The 16,961-nt window shown below is 43.0% G+C and overlaps 1 long non-coding RNA gene and 1 pseudogene across 1 annotated transcript; one reads left to right on the top strand and one right to left on the bottom strand.

Annotated features, from left to right (window-relative positions):
- The window catches only part of LOC129192175 (neuroblast differentiation-associated protein AHNAK-like), a 30,011-nt pseudogene extending 26,096 nt beyond the window's left edge, over positions 1 to 3,915 (bottom strand).
- LOC129192178 (uncharacterized) lies at positions 3,132 to 16,750 on the top strand. Its single transcript, XR_008573369.1, has 3 exons — positions 3,132 to 3,195; positions 3,282 to 3,406; positions 16,655 to 16,750. It is a non-coding gene; the product is annotated as an uncharacterized LOC129192178 (long non-coding RNA).
- The last annotated feature ends 211 nt before the right edge of the window (positions 16,751 to 16,961 follow it).

The following is a 16,961-nucleotide window of genomic DNA, read 5'->3' as shown; positions in this document are numbered from 1 at the left end:
TTCGTAGGTGCCATTTTCGGGGGTCCTTAGCCAAACCGATGTTGTTTTGCACAATGCACATACCGGCACTATATACCTACTGGGGGCGTGCCTTTAGCGTCCTCAGTCTTCAGTCACGTCCGCCTTTCCTCTATACAAGCAGGAAATGCTCAGTCAAGCGGAACGCTCATCCAAGTCACAAAACAACAAAACACATAAGGCGCGCCGCATTATGAGGCGCACCGTCCATTTTGGAAAAAATGTAAGACTTTTAAGTGCGCCTTATGGCTGTGAAAATACGATACTCACAAGAGGAACGCAGCAGACAGGAGAAGCTGTTCATTGTTCCGTGTGCATCATTTGAACAAATAAGTAAGTTTGATGATTATTTTGTGCATTAACTGTGTGTAGTGTTGAAGATTGCTTTTATATTGGTGTTCCAATCCCCGCACGGCACAGCAGTGAAAACCTGTCACTGTGAGTGGGGATTCCCCCAAAAATGAGGCTTTCTGGTTGGTTGTATGTATTTTTGTACATCTGATTATGCTTTATCGTGACTGTTAGACTTTCCCCTTCAATTTGGTATTAAATTAATATGCAGACTTAAACCATAGCCATTGTGGGTGGACAAAAAAAGGGAAGCTCAAATTCAACCCATTCAGGAGGCCAACATCAGACCGGAATAAAAGATATGTAGAATGATTACTTATCTATTTATCTGTGCTCATGTGAAACTTGATCAAAATATGAAACTATAAAGTTTTGACCCAGAATTACTATAAAAATAATTAAACAATTAATTATGTTTACTATTCCAAGTTAATTCAGATAAAAAGGTTTTTGTTTTTAAGTGTGCAGGAGTAGGCGGTACGTGGCTTCAAATGTATGAAGGGATACGCAACTTTGGGAACCACTGATGTAAGCTATTAACAGGTTTGAGAGGAAAATCTACTATAGAACCTCTCTCCTTTGATGCAGTCTGCTGCTTCAGCCTATGTAGACTGATGTTCCAGGATATTGCCAGGAAGCGGATCTTAGGACAGTGGGATGGATTAAAGACGGAGGAGAGTGTCAAGGCTAAAGCCATCATGGCGTGTGTCAAGTACACACCACTGATAAAGTGTTAGTTCATGGCGTCACTGTGTGCAGTCAGCTTTACATGACTTTAGTTGACTGCATGATGTATGTGTGATCTTGTTCCCCACCTCATACGCATTAAAAAAAAAACAGCAGTACACACGTGAGGTCCTCCTTTCTCAAATATTTGTCAGTGAACAGGTCTTAGCCTGCTTTCGCTGCTAAATTGTCTAAATATAGGTAATTTGGACTCCACAGTATAAATATGTAATACTGTACATGCTGTATTTGGCAAACACACAGGAGCACAGGAGCAGTAGTTGCTGCATGATTCCTTGTAAACTGTGACTGCAGCACTGCACGTGGGTGTGGCTCATCCCTCGCTGCTAAAGTGCACTGACCACTTTGCCTAATCTTTACAAGCATAACGCCGTGATGTCCACATTTGTCTTGCCACTGATTGCAATCATAATGTCATGCCAAAACAAAACATAAAGTGGTTGCAATATAGTTTCCTGTTTGATTGTATGAGCTGTCCCCATTTCTCTTACATACTGTAACTCAACTGTGCTTCCTAATGCTTTCCTACAAGCTAAACTAATCAAACGTCCTACAGCTCATTATTTGTACTCTTGGATTTAGATTCTTCTCAGCGTTGGATACAAGCTTCTTTCACTGCAGGCAAGTTTGTTTGTATCTAAATTATAATAAAGTTTGAGCCAAGATATACAATTAGATTTTCTGCATGATTTGAACCTGTGACCGCAAAATCTCATGCTTTCAGTAATCCCCTGGAAAGAAATTGACAATCCTCACATTTCATATCTTAGTCTGCCTTTATTTCCTAATGAAAATATCATGAGATCAATTTATGAACATGAACTCTACTTGCAATTTCAACGAATTATGGTGACAAAAGTTGAAATTCCTTTAAAAGAATCTGGCTGAAAGCAAATACTATACATTCACAACAACCTCTGCAGAGGCCTAATGCCTTCATCCCTGTTTATTTGTTAGTTTGAAGGATTAATTACACGAGTCATTAAACTTTGTGAAGAAATATACCGTCAGTGTACTGTCTGGTCGTGATCCACATTAGGCCTCTCTACTGAGAGATACTCAAAAAGATACAGATGTCCTCAGCTTTTGACACATCCAAGCAGCTGGAGACAGACGTTGATGTTAGTGAAAATGTGAATGAAAGGCACTGCAATGAATTCATGCAAATGTCTACTCCTCTGCAGAACAGAGCAGAACAGGACAAAATAGAACAGTCATCTGGCTCACTTCCAAGCAGAAATCCAAACTCTTCACTATTTCTCTCTGACCTTGAATGTCCTGCAGCTCAAAGAGCAACATCAACATCTCTGCATCTTCTCAGAGATATTTACACTATTTACAGTATAACACAAGAAGTGAACTGTGTTCTTACTGAAATATGATCTGCCAGTCTAGCTTCAACTAACTAACATTTTAGAATGAAATGTATTGGCATTTTTCATCTGCTGGAAAAAAAATCTTGGAAATAAAGTGAGTGAGTGAAAAGTGAGTTAGTGAGTGAATTAAGTGAGTTTATACAGCGCCACCTTTTTTGAAACAGCAGAAGTTTCATTTAAAAGTGTGAATTCAAGCGCGACAAAACAAAAACAGCTCAAAAACACTTGACCTGGTCGTATAATGCTAAATGAATCAAACCAATCTCAACTTGAAATACACCTTTGAAGTAAAATCCATATTTGCGAGGACTGATAATTAATATATAGTCAGGAATCCCGACCATCACTGACAAAAACAGGACCAATCCAAGCAGAATGAGTGTGTGAATTGACCAGACTTTGACCTCGGCTTGATCATGTCAGCACATGTGATGTGCTTTTAGAATAAAGGCTAGAAGAATTCACCCCGTCCGACTCACTTGAACACTGCATTTAAAAGCCCTAAGAGGAAAATAATAACATGATGCATCAGGAGGAGGTCAGCACACTGCAGTGTAAAGAATGCATTGCAAAGAATGCAGAGACACCCATCCATCCATCCATCCATTTTCTATGCCGCTTATCCTAATTAGGGTCGCAGGGGTATGCTGGAGAGAATGCAGAGACAGTGTCATGTAATTCAGCGTGCTCAAGTGTTTGAAAGGTGATGTTACAGGTGACTCTTTTATTCTATGTCACATTTGGTCTGCAGCTTTAAGCATGACATCATCTTTTTGTTTCCTGCCACAGTCTTTACTGTCCTGATGGTGCTGGGCCACCACAGGAAGTGCTTCTGTGCAGCAGGATGGCAAGCTCACCAGCAGCGTTAAAGATGATGACATCTCTGCAGACGACACACCCGATGCTCACTGCAGGTCAGCATCAGCACCGCGCACCTCAGACAGACACACACACACACACCCACGCACACGCACACACACTGCTCCTGCTGCATAACAACTGCTGAGTCAGGGAGTTGCTCAGCTCACACAAAGTCAGAAAGACAGACAGACAGGGATTAAAGGGATTAAAGGAAGTGATGTTCACCTGTCCCCGAAGGGGCGGCGTGCCAGTTAGGGAAGGCCAGGTGGAAACAGTCGCACATGATGGCAGCTGTGGTGGCGTCTGCAGCGAAGACCAGCTCCTAGGCCGTCAAGGCGGGACAGATGGAGGGATGATGGGGCTGCGGCGGCTGCGCCGGTGCTGCAGGTGCCGCTTCCTCCCCTCCTTGGCTCGTCCCGTATCAGTGGTGCCGAGAGATTGTGAGAGGAGAATGAGAGCACTCGTTGCTGTCCACCGAGTGGAGAGTCAAAGCAGGCTTGCCCTGTAAACATGGACCTCCAGCACTGCTTGATAACTTCATTATGGGAGGAGCTGCCCCCCCCATCCAGAACCCCTCCCAACACAGGCTCATCCCTTCTTTCTCCTTCTTAACCCTCCTCCTCCTCTTCCTCTCTCCTCGCTACAGTCTCATTGATCGCTCTAATCAGACAAGGACATTCAGCACTGATGGGAGTGTGTGTGTGTGTGTGTGTGTGTGTGTGTGGGTGTGTGTGTGTTTTAAAGAGTTACTGACATGAGGCCATAAGTTGATTTGCTGGTGTGTACATGCAGTTTAAAGCCCCTCTTTGTGTAGGCAACTTGATTCTAGAACAGTCATGTTGGCTCAATCAGACAGTCAGCAGGAAAACAAAAATTAAAAAGTTGGATGAAGTGTAATCAGGCCAGCGCCTCCTCGTTTGGTATTCCAACGCATTGGCTGTTGATTTATATTCAAGCCATCACCATGATCACAAGCTTTGAATAATAACTCAAAGAATGAGATGCTTCAGCGCAACTAACTTTGTAATGCGGCTGTCAGAAGGCGGTTTCACGCCAGCGGTTTATACATCAATGGCTGTGTAATGTCTAAATTTACACTATTATACAAGCCATACACTGGCTACTGTCATTTTTTTAGTGTTGTCCGATGAAAAGATATAAAATATTGACAGAAATGTGAGGGGTGTACAGTCGTCCCTCACTACTTCACGCTTTGAATTTTGCAATTTTACTATATAACGGTTTTTCAAAACTATATAATTAATACATCATGCCGTTTTGCTGTTTTTATTATTTGCCAAAAAAGATGCATATTTATGCAGATGTTACATATTTGTTGCCTAAATTTTCAAGCATCAAAATTAGGGTTTCTCCGATCGATCGGCCTCCGATGAGTATCGGCCGATTTCTGTGAAAAAGCACAGTATCGCCATATGCCGATACTTGCTTTACAACACCGATCACATCTGCCGATCAGCTCCGCCCCCACTGCAGCATCCAGCGTATAGCAACAGTCTCCCGCCCACTTTCCCTTCACAAAGCCCAAAAAAGCATGGCTGCCGTGTGGGACTTACCTGTCGTTGTGAGAGTGATAGAAGTTTAGCACCCTGCAAAACATGCCACGGAAAATGTCTCACCAGGGTGGCACGTTGGGTGGCATTTTGGGGGTGGGCACTTGGCAGGGTGTGGTGAGTTATCGAGGATTGTGGTGTGATCATCGGCTGGGTGGCGGCTAACTTAGTGCCTGTGGGTGCGGGAGGCGACAACTGCGACTGGCGAAACCCATCGGCAAAACACGCACACGGGAGGCAACGAGCAGCTGCAACCAGCCACACCGGCGAGCGACGCACCCACATCCAGAGCAACTTGTATGAGTCTCCCACGGTTTAGATTGGCTGTCAGATGTGGAGGGAATTTGCGGATATTAAAGTAGTTCAGAGGAGGAAAAGCAGCCTGTGTTGACAATTTGCTCTGGATGTGAATGCGTCGCCCACCAGTGCAGCCAGCCACAGCTGCCTGCCGCCTCCCGTGAGCATGGCCTGCCACGCGCTGTCGACAAGCCCCACCAACCGCAGCTACTACCCCTTTGCCTCCTGTGTGTGGCGCCCATAAGGCGGATAGCCCGAAAAGTGACTGGATTCGTCGGACGGCCTGGGGGTCCTGCTGAAGCGCAATCAAGCTGATCTCGCATCCAAATACGCCTGATCCTCTAAGTTTCACCAAGACGCATTCAAAGACGTTCATGAAATGTAGTGTTCTACACTGGTCACTAGGTGTCAGTAGCGTTACTGTAATGTTAGGTGCGACACACAAGGATCAGACTTGATAACAGGCTTTTCCACCCGCTAGTGTCGCTTCAGTAAAAAAATTGTGAGTTTTGAATGACTTGGTCACTATTCCGCCATCTCTAGTCTACACCTGAACCCCACTGAGAATCTTTGGGATTTGCTGGAGAAGACTTTGTGCAGTGGTCCCATCAATATATTACAAGTCATCAAAATAAGATCTTGGTGAAAGATGTAACTCTGGGCAGAAATAAATTTTGCAGAAGCTTGTGGAAATGATGCTACAGCAAATGCATGCCGTAATCAAAGCTAAAGGCGCATCAGCAAAATAATATTCTGTGACCACAGAGAGTGTTTTTTTTTTGTCCACAAAATGTAATTTATTTGCAAACTAATATCAGCCTTGAGAAAGTGTGCACATTACTAGAGGAGATGATCTAGTCTGTGGATGCTCGTGAGCACTTCAGTGATGTTTGGACCTGAGCGTGCATGAAGTTGATGGTGCATTAGCCTTGTCAGAGTGAGCGGGTGGATCGATAGCTGAGAAATACGAGGAATAGTTACGACATGACGGTCAGTCCAGGTATCAGATAGCTTCAATTGGTGCGACCTGTGTGTGTGTGTGTGTGGGGGTGTGTGTGTGTGTGTGTGTGTGTGTGTGTGTTGGTTGGTTCGGGGGGATCTTTGCAAAATGGATCTTTGAAATATGCCTAAATCATATTTGTAGTGTCATCACATATCAGTATATTTTTAGTCTGTTGGCATGCAGATCCTCTCAAGAGCTCTTCTCTATATTAGCCCATTACACTCTATATTAAGAGTCTCAAACTCAAATTAAGGGGCGCCGCTAGAGGTAGAGTCTGGGTGAGGCTCAAATATTCAGTCCAGAATCACATTTCAACAATGACTTGTTAAATTGTGAACAAAACACCATCAGAAGTTGTCATGAGCCTGAGCTACGGTAGGCCATGTCTGATAAAAATCCATCCATCCATCCATCCATCCATTTTCTATGCCGCTTCTCCTCTTTAGGGTCGCAGGGGCATGCTGGAGCCCATCCCAGCTGACTTCGGGCGGCAGGCGAGGTACACCCTGGACTGGTCGCCAGCCAATTGCAGGGCACATATAGACAAACAACCAATCACACTCACATTCATACCTATGGACAATTTAGAGTCTCCAATTAACCTAACATGCATGTTTTTGGATGTGGGAGGAAACTGGAGTACCCGGAGAAAACCCACGCACGCACAGGGAGAACATGCAAACTCCACACAGAAATGCCCAGGGGAGAATCGAACCCAGGTCTTCCCAATCTCCAATATACAATACAATAACAAAATGATATTACTGTGGAACTTTTTTTGAGTCCCAAGAGTTGGTTAATGGTATGGTACTTCAGCTGGCTTAAAGCAAGCTGCTGTTTATTTGGGCAAGCATTAGCCACAGCAGAACTCACAATGAGCTTGTCAATACACTGGAAATGGCAGAAGGTAATTACTCAACATAACAGTGTGGCTCATGGTGTTCCAGACCCGCAATAAGTGACTACTAACATACTAACATTTTTTTTGCTATTTTCATGGTTAGACACATATATCAACTCTTAGCAGTATTATGCTAGGTGTTACCATTTTAACGTTAGCATGTTAGCATTGCTACCATTCTTTAAGTCCATTTTACATTTCAAAGCAATTCCACATAGACTACAAATTTTGACATTCATTCTACATTCTACTTGTACTACCGTTCTTCCATTTTTCCAATTCTCTCTACACTACCACTCATTTCTACCTTCATTCAACAAATTTAGACATTCATGCTCCATTTGATTACCTTCCATAGAGGAAGCAGAGTCTGAGGACACAAACGCGGGCAGTTCCATCACCATGGCTGAGGTATCTGGGGTAGTCAAAACGCTCCCCAGTGGCAAAGCTCCGGGAGTGGACGAGTTTCGCCCTGAATTTCTCAAGGCTCTGGATGTTGAGGGACTGTCTTGGCTGACACGTCTCTTCAACATTGCGTGGAAGTCAGGAAAAGTACCTCTGGATTGGCAGACTGGGGTGGTGGTCCCCCTTTTCAAGAAGGGTGACCGGAGGGTGTGTTCCAATACAGGGGGATCACACTCCTCAGCCTTCCGGGGAAAGTCTATTCCAGGTTGCTGGAGAGAGGGGTACGACCGTTAATCGAACCTCAGCTGCAGGAGGTGCAATGTGGTTTTCGTCCTGGTTGCGGAACACTGGACCAGCTCTACACCCTTGCAAGGGTAGTGGAGGGTACTTGGGATTTTGCCCAACCGGTCTACATGTGCTTTGTGGACTTGGAAAAGGCATTCGACCGTGTCCCTCGCAGTCTCCTGTGGGGGGTGCTCCGGTGGTATAGGATTGGTGGCGTGCAACTACGTGCCATTCGGTCCTTGTACAACCGGAGCAGGAGCCTGGTTTGCATTGCCAGCAGTAAGTCAAGCCTGTTTCCGGTGAACGTTGGCCTCCGCCAAGGCTGCCCTTTGTCACCGATTCTGTTCATAATTTTCATGGACATAATTTCTAGGCGCAGCCAAGGTGTCGAGGGAGTCCAGTTTGGGGGCCTTGGGATCTGGTCTCTGCTTTTTGCAGACGTTGTGGTCCCAATGGCCTCATCGGGCTGTGACTTGCAGCGTTTACTGGGACGGTTTGCATCTGAGTGTTAAGCTTCTGGGATGAGACTCAGCACCTGCAAATCTGAGGCCATGGTTCTTAGTTGGAAAAGGGTGGATTGCTCCCTCCGGTTTGGGAATGAGGTCCTGCCTCAGGTGGAGGAGTTCAAGTACCTCGGGGTCTTGTTCACGAGTGAGGGAAGGTTGGACCGTGAGGTCGATAGGTGGAGCATCTGCAGTAATGCAGTCGCTGTACCGGACCATTGTGGTGAAGAGAGAGCTGAGCCGGAAGGCAAAGCTCTCAATTTACCGATCGATCTATGTTCCCACCCTCACCGATGGTCATGAGCTTTGGGTCGCCACCGAAAGAACGAGATCGCGGATACAAGCGGCTGAAATGAGTTTTTTTTCCTTAGGGTAGCTGGACTCACCCTAAGAGACAGGGTGAGGAGCTCAGTCATCCGGGAGGAGCTCAGAGTAGAGCCGCTGCTCCTTCACATCGAGAGGAGCCAGTTGAGGTGGCTTGGGCATCTAGTCCGGATGCCTCCCGGACGTCTCCCTCGTGAGGAGTGAGAAGGCCCCGGGGAAGACTTAGGACACTCTGGAGGGATTATGTCTCTCAGCTGGCCCGGGAACGCCTTGGTGTCCTCCCGGTGGAGCTGGAGGAGGTCTGGGCTTCCCTACTGAGACTTCTGCCCCCGCGACCCGGACCCAGATAGGCGGAGGAAAATGGAATGGAATGGAATGCTCCATTTGAACATTCAGACATTTCAACACCATTTTGGTTCACCTTCAAGTCATCTTCTAAAATATTTGTAGACTCATTCTACATTTCAACATTCATACATTTCGACGGCATTGCAGTTTCAGCTCATCTTTCAAAATATACCTACAGTCATTCTACATTTAAAAATTCAACCATTCTACAACATTTCAGTTAAGCTCCCCCATTTGCAATTCTGCATTCCGGCATTTCCGGCATTCACACTGTGAGCAACTATTTACAAAAAGGTGCTGCAAGGCATGTCCGAGCCTGCTTTCCAGAACTTGTTTTGTAAAAAGTTGCTAAAGTTACGTGTTTAGAGCTAACAAAGTTGCTGTTTATTATTCTCCACAGTAGTAGCAGTTGCCATATGTGCATGTACTTACGTGTTACATGTGCTGTCATTTTTGTGTTTGCAACGTGATTGTAAATATTGTTGTGTCTCGTGACCCGAACTGTTCCTTTCATTGTGTGACAAGCTCACTGTGAATTCAGGGTTGGCTATTGCTTGTCCAATTAAAGAATCTCTTCCATTAAGTAATCTGAAGTACCTCTGACCATCTCCCCAAAGTGCTTGGGACACACTTAGACTCAACTTTGATGGCTTGTAGAGGGTCACAAAATATGGTCCGCAGGCTTTGAGTTTGAGACCCCTGCTCTATATTCAATTACTTGATCCACTTTGTTTTCTGATTATAAGTCCACAGTAATAATTAAATCTGTGATGATCAGATGACATCATCTTTTTCTTCCTTCTTGGCCACCTGCAGCCACAGTGATGCAGCATTTATTTTTGGCTCACCTTCAAAACACCATCTCTTGGTTTTATAGCCGTAGAGGAAAGGAATAAATATCCATGACAAGCCCAAATGATGCATTACAACTGTGTGGAAGGACACAGTGACTCCAAACCTTCATAAACCAAGCACATTTGACTGAAATGTGAACAAAACCAAACAAAACTGAAGTAGTATTTGTAGCAGTTTATTGATTAATAAGCCTGAGGCTGGCCGCACGGTGGTCTAGTGGTTAGCACGTTGGCCAACACAGTAACAGCTTGGAGATCCGGAAGACATTGTTCGATTCTCCCTTGGGCATTTCTGTGTGGAGTTTGCATGTTCTCCCCGTGTGTGTGGGGGTTTTCTCCGGGTACTCCGGCTTCCTCCCACATTCCAAAAAACATGCAGGTGAGGTTAATTGGCAACTCTAAATTGCCCATAGGTATGAATGTGAGAGCGAATTGTTGTTTGTCTATATGCGATTGGCTGCGATTGGCTGGCCAGTCCAGGGTGTACCCCGCCTGTCGCCCGAAGTCAGCTGGGATAGGCTCCAGCATGCCCCCGTGACCCTAATGAGGAAGAAGCGGTATAGAAAATGGATGGATGAGGCTTTACATTAGTTCAGTGACAGGCTGTGCCTCGGCCTTCAGTGGAGACTTAAGCAACTCAATGCACCTCTTAATACCACCACTATCATGTCACAATTACACAAACATAGAGTAATATACAAATATGCAATATAACAGTGCATGGCATTACAGAATTGGGGATTAATACCACTATTACTACAACAACAAACCCAGACAACCCTTTATCTTCTAATACATCATCATCTCTAAACAACATCATTTGGAGAAGTTCAGAATCAACAGTCATCTTATAACATGACAAAAGCAGAAAAAAAGTACAACTCGTAAGCACTGGTCTGGAAGACTTACAAACCCTTTCCCAGGCTGACGTATATATAATATATAAACTCACTTGCCTGTAAATATTCTCATTCATCCAGGTCATTGAATTCTCAGGGCATTGAATGGATCGCCACTGAACTGTTCAGGTTCAAATATAAACTCACTTAATTGTTCATACAACACACACAGAACGATTAACAGCACTGTGTCTGTCTCCTATCTTTGTGTTGGTATGGGATCAATTAAGTCCTGCACTGTTCATGTGTTGATGCATCAAGGGCGCTGGTACCTTTCAGTGGACGGGAATAGGCTTCCAGGCATTAACCAATCAGAGGACAGAAAAATGCTGACGTCACCATAGTGACTATGTGTGTGAGGTTGTGAGGTGAATCGGAAATCTGATTGCCAAGAGGGTGTATTTGATATGGGCCAGCACTCCTGATTCTGAAGGCCCTTACATTCATATGGCAACACACAGAAGCTGAAATCTGAAACTCTACCATACACAGACACGACGAGAAGCAATGCGGCTAAGAGACACGCTACAAAATGAAAACAGCAGACTGTTGGGAATAAATTAATACAGTTTCATGGAACAAATACTAAAATTCAAATTGTTGGTCAGTGCTTCTGATGTTTAGGCCAGCAGATAAGGCTTTGCTGGCCCTGGCAGCACACCACTGTATTAGTTGTAACAAACCTATGGTGGTGGATACAAATGTGAAAACTAATTAGCGCAGCGTTGAATTAGTTTGTATGTTAGTCGGAAGGTTGAGGTGATAAACAGCCCCGCCTAAACGTGATCCTGCTGCTTTTATCGATAACTGGCACCGTCAATCAAAGAGCGTTGTCTGCGCCAACAGCCTTTAACACCCAGAGAAGCAGCACACACAGTCTTCCAAGCTCAGCATCTCATCAGTCAGCTTCTGCTCAACCACCAGCAACAGTTCATACAGTGTCCCTAAAGTCTGGACATATAATATGCACATGTTATACCTCCTAAAGTTGTATTTAATTAATAAGAAATTAAATAACATATCAGAAATTTACAAAACATATCAATTAAATTATACATTCAATTATTTTTCTTTTAAATAACAACACAAAAAACGTTTTTTTCTTATACTATATGCATATTTGCCAATGGGTCCAGACTTTGTATGTGGCTATTTATCATCTCGTATGCATACTTGTTTTCCCATCCGTGGATGTGAATAGGGTACAAACAACGTAGTGTTACATTCCAGTGACAATCACAACCATCCATCCACTCATGAGTTCTGATTTGTTTGGTTCCCCAGAGACGCGGGGCGGGTGGGGGTGGGTGTGCCCGAAATACACATTTTTATAGGCGTATCAATTTCTGACGTTTTTTGATGGTCCCGGAACATAAGCCCGCTTTAGTGTATATATTTAAAGAACAAAAGAGCCTGCATGTCAGCTTTGTTTTATTAGCTTCGCCATTTATTTTTCTCTTTACATTACATTTATTTGGGGGTTTTTTTCAGCTTTATCCTGTTATTGTTTTGGCCTGCACTTTGGACACCCCTGCTCGATTGATTTGCCCTGTTGATGTTTAGTCGTCTTGATCTACCCTTGGTATTTAGCTGTCTTGGTGATTTTAGTCTATTGTTTTCATACACAGTTTATCTAAAACTGTGTATGAATACAACATTAAAGGACAACTTACTTGTGTGCTTTTACAAGCATGCAGAAATGTGTCAATGAAAAGAATTGTCATTCTTGCAGTCATACTTTATTCTTACTCCGTATTGATGTCTTGTTTGTGGATTCTTATCAGCCATGTTAAAATCACATTTGTCTTCAGTTACGTAAAAGTATAAATAACAGTAAATACAGTAAATAAGAGATGGTGATTTCTATCGGCGTGAAGCCGGGATTACATTTTCCCCAGATGTGAATTGAAGTCAACGAAGCGTGGAGATGAGATAGGAATGGACAATGAAACTTTGGACTGAACTCTGAATCGATTGTCTGCTCGTCTAATTATGTGATCTTCTTTGGGATATCATGTTCATCGCTTTATTTTCATTTATTGTATAATGTGATTTGATTCTTCACAATGCAATATGCAAAGCCATTTTTAATTTAATAAACTTGACTTATTAAAGTATCACAAAGTAGACTAAATACCAGTGGCGGGCGGTGCAGTAAGCTGGGCCCTCAGTAGGGACTTAATCCACCTCTTAATACTACAACTATCATGTCGCAATTATACTATTGTTATTTATACAATTATACTACAATTAACTTTCAATAACAAATATAACATGTAGCATTTGTAGGAAAAAAATAATTTACTGATAATTATTACAAGTAAATTTTAGAATAACTGTTTGCATTGATGTTTATTGATTGAATTATTGTTGAGTGCTAAAGTGTTAAAATAAGTACATTTTTAATCAACTTTTTAATCAATTAATCTAATAACTTAGTGAATTATTACAAGTAGTTTATGGAAATAATGCTTTATTAAATAATTAGCTGAGTAGATGACGGTTACAAACAACAAGCTGGGATCAACAACCAGATAAGGGAACAGACAAAACTGACCTAAGCCTTGGTAGGCGAAGGAAAAGAATGTTTTGTTTATGTCAATAACTATAGTAAGTGTTATCGGGACGGCGAAGGAGCTGGCTATCATCTGCTGGACTCACTAGCTTCGTCGAGGAATCCAGGAGAAAGTTATCTTCGGAGAGACTGACGCAAATGGTCTGAGCAAAACATTCATTTCATTTCATTTAGGTCGTTGTGGAGAATTTAATCTCCAATACATTACAGCGAGAGATGCTTGTTGGGGATGAATATGGTAACGTCTGCCCGGACGTTATGATGACGAGGAGCAAAAAATACATCACACTCACCAGAGATGTCAATTTCTGTCAAACATGGCTTGTCAAACCGATCACCCAATCAGAGGACGTAAAAATGCTGATGTTATTTTAGGCTTGCTAGCTGGCCTTGTGAAGCATAACTGAAATCTGATTGGTGAAGGAAACAGCCCCACTGCTAAAAGTCTTAAAGTGACATGGGCCAGCACAACTGATTTTGAAGGCCCTGTCCAGATTACATTGACATGGCAACACATAGAAGCTGATATCTGATTGGACAAAAAAAATCTAACATACACGCGCACAACTGGAAGCAATGCAGCTGATACACACTGTGAAATGAAGATGATAGACTGATAGGAATAAATTAAAACAATTTAATGGAACAAATACTAGAATTTAAGTTGCAAGTGTAGGTCAGTGCTTCTCATAGTCTTTAGGTCAGCAGAGAAGACCTTGCTGGCCATGACGGCACACCACTGCTAAATACTCAGCTAACTATATCAATGGGGCTAAAAGTCCTGAATGCTGGCTCAAATTCCAAAACCATGTCTTTGCAAAACCAAAAAATCGTTTTTTTGCGACATTTTTATGTCATCTCTCAATCTAGGCACCAAAAGACTTTGTATCACTTTTTGAGTTTGTGTTATCTCGTCAATTACCGTATATTGTCTTGTTTAAAGACAAGCAGACTCAATCCTTTGACTACACCCAAAAAGATTCCACACTCTGCGAACAGCATTTTTCCCTTCCACCATGTTGTCGCCCTCGCCAGCTGCTCTCACATGGCTGCCAGAGAGAAAGCGGGTGAAAGTGCTCCAGCTAATATCATTTACTGTGACTGAAGCCTCTTGTACACGTTCATTAGCTACAGAGCCTAGTTTTAAAAGAATAATTTAACAACATTTGCAACCACTTTCTTGATTGAGTTTGAAAATGAAGTGCACAATGCACAGAAAAAAACATTTGCGCTGAAATAATCTCATGAAATCAACGAAGGGGTCATCTTAAATGATTTCAGTATCCAGCTCACACTTTGCTATATGATTGCAAAAGTACTGATACGTCTTGGCTGCAGTAAGTGCATATCTAATAGTTGTAATCTGTGTGATTAAAAAGCATGACGCTGGCTCTCATGTGATTCCCATGTGATGGTCATCCGTGCATGCTACTGAGCGCTGTCTCATGTCTCATCTGTGTGCCGCCACGGGCAGACTGTGTCCTAAATTAGCCTCCTTTATAATTGATGTGGGGGGAATTAGAGTCACCCATCATCTTAATCATCATTACAACTAGTCTTTATTTTGCTCTTTTTCTTGCCGATATGAAATGCATCTCTTGTCATTACGTCTAACTTCATCAGGAAAAACGTCCATGAAGGGATCTTGTGAGGAAGACAGCATACCATCCGCTAATTTGTCTCCCTGTGACAACTGAACGGGATGAGTCAGAAGATGCCGTGTCAAATCTATTTCTACGTGAATGTGCATGCTAGGGTCACATTTCAGACCTGGACCTGGATCTCCACACTGTCTGGGGAGCCTTGTAAATCACTTAGGCGATAACCAGATTAGAAATTTCCCCGCGAGCATTCCAAAGCTGAGGCATTTCTACAAGACTCGGGGAGTGAAAACACAAATGTTGACCAGCCTGAAGATGCATCTGCTATTCTTGAGCGCATCTTTGAAGTCCAGGCATCCCTTAGTAATTCCATATGTAATTATGTACATACTGGATTGTCTATGTTATGTGGTTATGTGCTCTGTCTTGAGTGGATACGACCACAACTGACACAACTCCTGACATCCTAATGAAGACTGTGGACTGACTGAACACGGTGGATGATGGTTTAAACAAACAAGTTGCCAGGTGGCGCCATCTATCCGACCACTTCAGCTTCCCAGTTCAGTGAGTTTGTGCTGACTCAGCTCAAAGCCCGGCCCCACTGCTCTCACTGCTGCAGTCAACTGATGCCCGCTATCGTGAAAGCTAGACGGCCAGACTGCAGGCAGACTTTTATTCGACCACACCCTGAGTCCCACGGTGATCGATGTCTGCAGCAAACACGGATTGAGCTAGGCGGTCTTCTTGTATTCTGCTCAGCTTTGTGCAGCGCTGGTGTACACGTTCTGCTCTGGTGCTGTTTCACTGGCAAAAAGACAAATAAGAGGCACAAGCAGGGGGAAAAGACACTATAAACATGCATTCAGAGCACATATTCGGGTTGTGTAGTCAAAAACTGAGGGTTATGCTTTTGAGTGCAGGTACTAACTAAGCCATTCCAGCTGTCCCTTTGTTTCCCCAAAAGTTTACACAGAGCAAGGAAGACGCTCATATTTTGGTGCATATCGAGACAAAAGTGCAGATCATTGGATTTAAGTTCACTTGTGACCTTTTACAGTCCGCTTTCATCTGAGCCAAGCTGGAGCTGTGGTGAACAAAGCGTAGCAGTTGCCACCCACTAATACAGTTCACTGCTGCTGTTTTGCGTTTTATGTATTGTTTATCTCAACACGGGGCTTTGCAAGTGTCAGTCCATTTGAGTTCTTTGGTGCCTTGCCCTTGACAGTACAACATCGCAGTACTCCACATGTCATGTCATGTATTGGCATAAAAATTTGATATTGGATCATATTGGTATCGGTTTTCTGTTGATATACAGTCATGGAAAAAATGACTAGACCGCGCTTGCTTCTTCAGTTTATTGATCCATTTTAATGCCTGGTACAACTAAAGGCACATTTGTTTGGAGAAATATAATGATGATAACAAATATAGCTCACAAGATTTGAATTTAAGAGCTGATATCTACCAACTTCCATGCTTTTCTTGATAATTCAAAATCACTTTAAGTTATTACATGAATAGCTATAGCATTGTACTGCCGAAAAATTTAACTCTTATGAGCTATTTTTGTTGTCATCGTTATATTTGTCCAAACAAAGGCACGTTTAGTTGTATCAGACATTAAAATGAACAAGAAACTGAATAAACAAGGGCGGTCTAATCATTTTTTCCATAAGTGTAGATATTGGCGTATGAGTGAGACCTCATCCAAGTGCATTTTGCTCCACAGGGCAACAACGCTTCTGATCTGGAATTATTTACAAGTTTCGCCTATGAATTGTAAATATGCAATTTGCAATGGTTCTGCTCAATAACTCTAATCTAATAGCACACCTCAGAAAGAATCACCCTGAGTCACTGCCCAGCTACAGTATATCCACTTTCATACTTTGCACGTTACTTTGTTCTTATACGGATGTTTGTGCCACATACAAATGTGCAACCTTCCAGATTTGTATCATTGCTGTTGAATGTAGGAGGTCATGTTATAGTAGTTAACTGTTGATCATGATTTTTTAATGACTATTTTGTTGAGA

This window comes from Dunckerocampus dactyliophorus, chromosome 13 (genome assembly GCF_027744805.1).
Source record: "Dunckerocampus dactyliophorus isolate RoL2022-P2 chromosome 13, RoL_Ddac_1.1, whole genome shotgun sequence".
Lineage (NCBI taxonomy): Eukaryota > Metazoa > Chordata > Actinopteri > Syngnathiformes > Syngnathidae > Dunckerocampus > Dunckerocampus dactyliophorus.
Note: the sequence above shows the minus strand (reverse complement) of the source record. Positions and strands in the feature narration are given on the sequence as shown.